Below are 7,974 nucleotides of genomic sequence, written 5' to 3' on the forward strand. Positions count from 1 at the left end.
AGGGGCTATATAGTAGTCCCACCATCAAACTCCTATGGCTAAGTGAAAGTGTTAAAGCAATATAGTCCAATTGCCTCGTTCGCTGCGCTACCACCTCCTAAATGGACCAAGACGTTGGATCAAGTGTGAATACGCATTTTTTACGAACACCCCCGCATTATATGCGTGGGGGCTGAAGCCGATGACTCCAAACTTTCAGGTTATATACATATATACATAAACGGCCGCACAGGAGGCATCATAATACTTTCAGGCAAAAGTATAAACACAACCCTTATAATTCAATAAAACATTGTTTTTACAATGGGAATACATGTCACTAGAACATAATATTCTTCGAGCACTGAGCCTCTATTGAATGAGCGCCTTCAAGGACTTCTTCAAAGTAGTGCTCGGCAAATACTCGGCCTACAGCCGAACTCTGGGTTGCAATAGCAGTGGCCTCCATCTCTGCCTAGTATGTCTTGACACGGGCAAGTGCCATACGCGCACCCTCTATGCACGTCAACCTCTTCATAGCGTTGATGTGCGGCACAACAGCAAGGAACTGTTGCACTAAACTAAAATAACTATTCGGCCTTGGCCCTTCCGGCCACAGATGATCCACAACAGACCTCATGGCAAGCCCAGACAACCTATGGAGCTCGGCCCACTCGGCCATTCGCTCATTCAGCAACAGTGGACGCACGGGAACATGGAGCTGTGACCAGAATAGCCTTTCCACTTCATGATCTTTTTGATCCTTGAAGTACTCGGCCGCATCAGCAGCACTGGCTGCCAAATCCACGTATGCGTCTGCAGAACTCCATAGTTGATCAAGAGGGGCATACTTCGGATCTCCGAACTTCGTCCGCAACAAAAAGGGCTTCCCAGCCGCGATATCTCCAGCTTAACGGAGCTCCTCCTTCGTCGATCTGATTTTAGAGCGGGCTTCCTTGGCTGCTACCATGGCCTTCTCTAGGTCCGTCGCCTTCGCTCGGCTTTCTTTTCCAAGAAGCTGGTAACGGTCGGCGGCATCTTTCAACTCAATGGACATCCTCACTATTTTTTCCTTGCTTTGGCAATGCGTAGCCTATTTGGCCCTCAGCTCTTCGACCGCCTTTAGAATGCCCGCATCACTATTCTTGGCTTGTTCCTTGGCTCGGGCAAGTTCCGCCCGAAGGGTCTCCACGGTGGCAGCTCCATTTGCAGTCACATCATATTAAAGATACTAGCATCATGCTCCTCTTACTATGTGTCGATCGCCGGAGAAATCACATACCCTGTGCCTCGTCGAGCCGCTTGTTGACAAGCACGATGTCGGCATCTACTGCATCAAGTTGCCGCTTTAGCTTGGCAAACTCACTAGTCCGGCTAGCCATCGGACCTTCAGCCACCTGCACATGAACGCAACTTGATTATTACCTGGGACTATGATCCTCTTTTTGTCGCCATTCTCGACGGCAACCAGAGTCTCAGGGGCTACTATATGCATAGGGCACACCTAACGTGTGTGGTACTGTCAAAAACATACACTATTTCATGTACCTTAAAGCCTTTCTGCAAACTCATAAAAGCTTCATGCAACCCGCTTTCGGTGAATGAAATCCTCTCAATCACCGTACCCATTAGCGTACGATGCGCTTCTGAGATGGCCTTTTGCTCTAGAAGATCCTTCAGTGCATCCGATCGCACACTGGACGGTTCCGGACTCTTTCTGTTGCTCTCTTTAGGAGCCGAATACTGAGGACTTCGGGTGGCCGAAGGATTACCCTCTGGCCTTGGCGGATCAGGAGAAACCCTCTGCGATGGCACTTCAGGGTCGCCCGCCTCATGAGGCGGGGTGGCATGGGGAGGTGGTTCGCTGTCCATCATCTCCGGAAGAAGATCCCCCGAAGACGAACTCTGTCGAGAAAGGCTATGGTCCGAACTACAAGATATATGCTTCGGTTATTGCCTTCAGAAGTAATGTAGGATATTTTTACTATTAAGTAGTTGTTGTTTACTTACAGCTCGGTAGAGGGCTGATCCCCTTGCGGGCACAATGCAGCAAGAGTACCTTCCGAGGCAGGACCCTTTGGCGAAGATTTCTTCCCCCATTTGGAAACCATTGTTTCCGGGTCTTTAGAGGTGGTCCTCTTCCTTCCTTGGGGAGAGGGAATTTCAGGTTCTTCTCCCTGGTTATCATCCTTCGCGGAGGCGCTAATTCCCCCGGTTTGGATGAATAATGAGTGAGGCCTGTTTTCATCCTCTTTATTCGCCCCTTTATCTTCCCCTGAGGGCGCCTGATAAGTCATCGACTCGAGCATTCTGGCTAGTACTGGATCGACCGAGCCTTCAGGAAGGGGGTCCGTACACCTGATCATCTTCGCCTTTGTTACCCAGTCCTGGTCAAAGAGCGACTTTTCAGAATGATGTTATGATTAATAAAAAGATAGCATGTTCGGCCACGGGATTACTTACTTGGGTATCTGGGCGATTACAGCTCAGACCCGCATCCTCGGTGGTGTCCGGACACTTTATTTGTGGTCCGAAGAACAATTTGTACATCTCTTTGAGCGTCATGCCGAGGAAGTTCTGAATAGTTCGCGGTCCTTCCGGGTTGAATTCCCACATACGGAGGGGTCGATGTTTGCAAGGCGGGACTCGAAGAACTAGCATGACTTGCATTACCGTGACCAGGCTGACATCTCTCTCAAGGAGATCTCGGATGCGACTCTACAATACCGGCACATCATTTACTGGCCCCCAGTCCCGCCCCTTGTTGATCCATGAAGTCAGTTGTGGTGGGGGGCCCGAGCGAAAGGCAGGGGCGGCCACCCACTTGTTACTCCGGGGAGCTGTGATATAAAACCACTCCCATTGCCATAAACTGGACACCTCCGGGAAGGAACCTTTTGGCCATGGAACATCGGTGCCTTTGCTTATTACGGCACCTCCGCACTCTGCGTGTCCCGTCGATCATCTTCAGCTTCACATTGAAAGTCTTGAGCCACATGCCGAAGTGGGGGGTAATGCGGAGGAAGGCCTCACACACGACGATGAACGACGACATGTGAAGGAGGGAATTCGGGGCCAGGTCATGGAAATCCAACCCATAATAGAACATGAGCCCCCTAACAATGGGATCCAGAGTGAGGCCTAGCCCTTGGAGGAAGTGAGAGATGAATACAACACTCTCACCGGATTCGGGAGTGGGAATGACCTGCCCTCGAGCAGGCAGCCCGTGCGAGATTTCGCCAGTCAAATACCTGGCCTCTCTTAGCTTCGTGATCTCTTCCTCTGTGATAGAGGAAGGCATCGACCGACCTTGAAGGTTGGATCTGGACATGGTTGAAGGTCCGAAGCACCTGACCTGAGCCTTGGGTGTTGGAACTCAAGGCGTGGGAAGGATTTGATTGAGTATGAGAGGGAAAAAAGGACAGGCCTTGGCCTCTTTATAAAAAGGGTGAATATCAAGCGTCCTCCTTGTGGCTGTTTGGGACTTTCCTAAAATCGAGGAGTCATACCAATGGGCATGATTGGGTTACCCATGTCCGTATTGATGAGAATCCCATAATAAGGGGGACACGATCTCTGCTTCGACAAGACGTGTCAAGAAAACCGCCTCGCGATATGTGTAGTGCTGGTTGAGAAAAAACGGTTCGAATAATGACCGGGCCATGACATGATGTCATGTTGCTAAACGTATCAGCAGATTAGATTTGTGGAAACATTATTCTCTCTACGGTGGTATGTGGAACTTGTTTTGCAGAGCCGGACACTATCCTTGTGTTCAAAATCTTCTATGGAGTATTCGGAAGAAGAACCAGCCTTGCAATGCCAAAGACAAATCTGCGCGCCGGACTCATCATCATTGAAGCCTGCTTCAGGGGCTACTAATGGAGTCCTGGATTAGGGGGTCTCCGGACAGCCAGATTATATCCTTTGGTCGGACTGTTGAACTATGAAGATACAAGATTGAAGACTTCGTCTCGTGTCCGGATGGGACTCTCCTTGGCGTGGAAGGCAAGTTTGGCAATACGGATATGTAGATCTCCTTCCTTGTAACCGACTCTGTATAACCCTAGACCCCTCCAGTGTCCATATGAACTAGAGGGTTTAGTCCGTAGGACAAGAACAATCATACCATAGGCTAGCTTCTAGGGTTTAGCCTCTATAATCTCGTGGTAGATCAACTCTTGTAATACTCATATCATTAAGATCAATCAAGCAGGAAGTAGGGTATTACCTCCATCGAGAGGGCCCGAACCTGGGTAAACATCTTGTCTCCCGCCTCCTGTAACCATCTGCCTTAGACGCACAGTTCGGGACCCCCAACCCGAGATCCGCCAGTTTTGACCCCGACAACATCCATTTGCCAAATTTCATAATCATAAAATGCACCAATTGCTAACATGATTCAGATAGACTTAAGCATCGCTACGAGTGAGAAGGTCTCATCGTAGTCAATTCCTTGAACTTGTCGAAAACCTTTCTTGACAAGTCGAGCTTTGTAGACGATAACATTACCGTCATCGTCGGTCTCCTTCTCAAAGATCCATTTATTCTCTATGGCTTGCCGATTGTAAGTGCATCTAGTGCCCCTTAGTGATTTTGGTGTATTGAAGACTTATAGGTTAAGGGACTGATACATTTGTGAGTATACACAGGTCTAAAATCTATGAGGAGTTTGATATTTACAGCGAAATTCGAACCCTAAAAATGAAGTTCTTCGACTGAAGACTTTGGATTTCTGAAGACTTTGAAAGTGAAGAAATCGGTGTGATCCTGAAGACTCGGTATTCATTCGAGGAACATGAAGCGTGAAGACTTTTGTTTTTGTAGTTTCTTTTTCTCTTTCTTGAGTCATAGGAAACACCGTACTGTTAAAGGGGGTCGAGGAAATACTAAGGAAAAATTTCCAAGTGATGCTCAACTCAAAATCCTACACCTACCAATCCCTTCGAGTGAAGCCACTGGAAATCTCATACAGTTCAGTCAAATTTCCTCAGTGACAGAGACGAAGCTCTTCTGGTCTCTGAGGAATTTTTTCTAACTAAGGAGTTAGGAATTCCCCAGTGCGAATTGCCTACAAGTGAGGAACATGATTACCCTGAGGAATTTGTTAGTCAAATTTCCGACCGTTGCTGTGCTACGCGCCAGCTGTCCCAAAATATCCTTCCATCTAATGGTCATATCATTGAAGGGCATTTATGTCTTATCATGTCGGGCTGCTACCTAGGTTGTAAATATCCGCCCCCACAACCACTAGCTGGTTGGCTGCTCTGAGAGAAACTGACACTTGTCATTTGAGAGCATCCCATCCTCCGAGGACTTCGAGCGAAAATCATCAAGTGAGGAAAACCAAACCCAAACACCTACAAGCCCAAAGTGATTGAGCATCACTGAAGAGATTGATCCTGCATGGATCCGACTCTTGTTTCCTTTGAAGACTGTGCATCTTCTAGACGGTTAGGCGTCATGGTCTAGAGCATCCAAGAGGAAATTTTGGATCGTCGAGTGACCGAGTCTGTGAAGGTTTGGAAGTCACCTGAAGACTTACCACGAGTGACTGGGTGAAGTCTGTGTGACCTTAGCTCAAGGGGAATACAGTGAGGCCTAAGCGTCCTGAGCTGCGTGTTCAGGACTGGGTGGCCGGGACTGTGCATCCTTAGGTTTAAATACCTAGCCGCCCTAACCAGACATACAACTGTCACAACAGTTGGAACTGGTCTACCAAATCATTGTCTTCACCGAGCTAACTGGTTCCATTTCCTCAACCCTTCCTGAGGGAGTCCTGGATAAGGGGTTCTCCGGACAGCCGGACTATATCCTTTGGCTGGACTGTTGGACTATGAAGAAACAAGATTGAAGACTTCGTCCCGTGTCCGGATGGGACTCTACTTGGCGTGGAAGGCAAGCTAGGAAATACGGATACGTATATCTCCTCCTTTGTAACCGAATTTGTGTAACCCTATCCCCCTCCGGTGTCTATATAAACCGGAGGGTTTTAGTCCGTAGGACAACATACAATCATACCATAGGCTAGCTTCTAGGGTTTAGCCTCTCCGATCTCGTGGTAGATCAACTCTTGTACTACTCATATTATCAAGAATAAATCAAGCAGGACGTAGGGTTTTACCGGCATCAAGAAGGCCCGAACCTGGGTAAACAATTGTGTCCCCTGCCTCCTGTTACCATCCGCCTTAGACGCACAGTTCGGGACCCCCTACCCGAGATCCGCCGATTTTGACACCGACATTGGTGCTTTCATTGAGAGTTCCTCTGTGTCATCACCGTTACGCTTGATGGCTCCTATGATCATCGATAGCGATGCAGTCCAGGGTAAGACTTTTCTCCTCGGACAGATCTTTGTATTCGGCAGCTTCGCACTGCGGGCCAACTCGCTTGGCCATCTGGAGCAGATCAAGAGTTACGCCCTTGGCCACCAGGTCAGGTTTGGAAGCTTAAACTACACGGCCGATATCTGTGGAGACTTGATCTTCGACGTATTCGAGCCCCTGCCTTGTGCGCCACACGGTCACGATGAGTATGATTTAGCTCTACCATTAGACAATGTTCAGGAGATCACACTGGCAACCTCTCCGACCCTCAATTCGGAACCAGTTGCGCCATCCATGGACGGGTGGATAGACCCCGCCACGGAGGCTGCACTCTCATCGGCGATCGATCCGAGTATCGACCTTACCCTTCACGAGAGCCGTGACGCCGAACTCCCAGATTCCGCCCCATCCATGGACTCCGAACCACATGTGCCCGTGCCTATCGAATCCGATTGGGCGCCGATCATGGAGTTTACCTCCGCGGATATTTTTCAGCACTCGCCCTTCGGATGACGAAGAAATTCGCCGCGCACCCACCACCCACTTAGTAGCCACTGTCGATGACTTAACCAACATGCTCGACTTCGACTCCGAAGACATCGACGGTATGGATGACGATGTGGGAGACGAAGAGGAACCATTGCCCACAGGGCACTGGACATCCACCTCATCATACGATATATACATGGTGGACACACCCAAAGAAGGCAATGGCAACAAGACAGCGGAGGATGACCCCTCCAAGAAGCAACCCAAGCACCGACATCAGCGGCGCCGCTCTAAGTCTCGCCAAAGCAAAAGTGGTGACACCAGCACAGGAGATAATACCACTCCGGACAGTGCCGAAGATGACAACAATCCCCTCCAGCAAGATTTAGGGCAGGAGGATGGAGAAGCCAGCCCTCCGGAGAGAGCGGCAGATGGAGCGGCGGAGAATGATAATTACATGCCTCCCTACGAAGATGAGACAAGCCTCGACGATGACGAATTCGTCGTGCCAGAGGATCCCGTCGAACAAGAGCGCTTCAAGCACCGGCTTATAGCCACGGCAAATAGCCTTAAGAAAAAGCAACAGCAGCTTCAAGCTGATCAAGATTTGCTAGCTGAAAGATTGACTGAAGTCCTTGCGCCCGAGGAATATAAACTCGAACGCCCCTCCAAGAGTTACCCAAAGCGTATGTTGCTACCCCGACTGGAGGAGGAAGCACTAAAACCTACATCTCCAGCATATGATGCGGCTGACCGGCCACCTCGTGGCCGTGACCGAGAGGCATTTCAGCCAAAAACTCAGCCCACACCCCGATGCCACTCAAATAAAAATGACAAGGCGCAGGGAAACATGCTAGACCTACGAGACGTATTGGAGGACAAAGAAAAACATGCAAGATCAATCTACGGATCATGAGGGCGCGCCACTATGCGAGACGATAACTGTCACGCCGGATACAGCAAAAGTAAATCCGACTGGGCCGAACACAGCGGGTAGAACTCATTTGAGCTGCGTCGCGATATAGCCCACTACAGAGGCGCCGCACACCCCCTATGCTTCACAGACGAAGTAATGGATCACCAAATCCCAGAGGGTTTCAAACCCGTAAATATCGAATCATACGACGGCACAACAGATCCTGCGGTATGGATCGAGGATTTCCTCCTGTGCATCCACATG

Source organism: Triticum urartu, chromosome 2 (genome assembly GCF_003073215.2).
Source record: "Triticum urartu cultivar G1812 chromosome 2, Tu2.1, whole genome shotgun sequence".
In the NCBI taxonomy this organism is placed as follows: Eukaryota; Viridiplantae; Streptophyta; class Magnoliopsida; order Poales; family Poaceae; genus Triticum; species Triticum urartu.